The sequence below is a fragment of the Colobus angolensis genome, unplaced genomic scaffold (genome assembly GCF_000951035.1).
Source record: "Colobus angolensis palliatus isolate OR3802 unplaced genomic scaffold, Cang.pa_1.0 Scaffold34, whole genome shotgun sequence".
In the NCBI taxonomy this organism is placed as follows: Eukaryota; Metazoa; Chordata; class Mammalia; order Primates; family Cercopithecidae; genus Colobus; species Colobus angolensis.
This window is the reverse complement of record NW_012116710.1, coordinates 7014626-7015463: the sequence shown is the minus strand read 5'-3', so window position 1 is coordinate 7015463 and position 838 is coordinate 7014626.

Here is an 838-nt window from a genome sequence, read left to right as displayed (position 1 = left end):
CCCTGTCTCTACTAAAAAAATACAAAAAACTAGCCGGGTGTGGTGGCGGGCACCTGTAGTCCCAGTTACTCAGGAGGCTGAGGCGAGAGAATGGTGTAAACCTGGGAGGCGGAGCTTGCAGTGAGCTGAGATCCAGTCAGTGCACTCCAGCCTGGGTGACAGAGCGAGACTCTATCTCAAAAAATCATCATAATAATAATAATGGCTAAATACATCCATAATTTGTTGAATAAACATTAATCAATACCCACAAGCATCTCAACAAACTGTAATCAGAATGAATGCAAAGATATCCATGAACAGACCCATCATAGTAAAAGTGCTAAAAGTGAAAGAAAATGTTGAAAAGTTTAAGAGAAAAATGATGTGTCACTTAACAATGGAACACAAATCAATTGACAACTGACTTCTTATCCAAAGCAGTGGAGGAGATGAAGGCAGTGGGATTATATATTCAGAGTACTCAAAGGACAAAAGCTCTGTCAAGCAGTAACATACCGTCTTTCAAAAATGAAGATGAAATAAAGCCCTTTCCAGACCTACCATATAAGAAATTGTAAAGGTTATTCAAACAAAGCAAGTAAATCCACATGGAAATTCAAAACCACATTTTTAAAAAGAAAATATTTATAATATACAAAAAGCAGCAAAAATGCACATTTCCTTTACTTCTCTTAATAAATTTAAAAGGCAATTGTATAATACAATATGTACATAATTATACTGTTGGGCCTATAACATGGAAATGTAATATATTTGATAATAGCAGCATAAAGGAAGTAAATGACAGCAGAGTTGTATTGAAGTAAGGAAATGATACATGATAATAACTAGAATT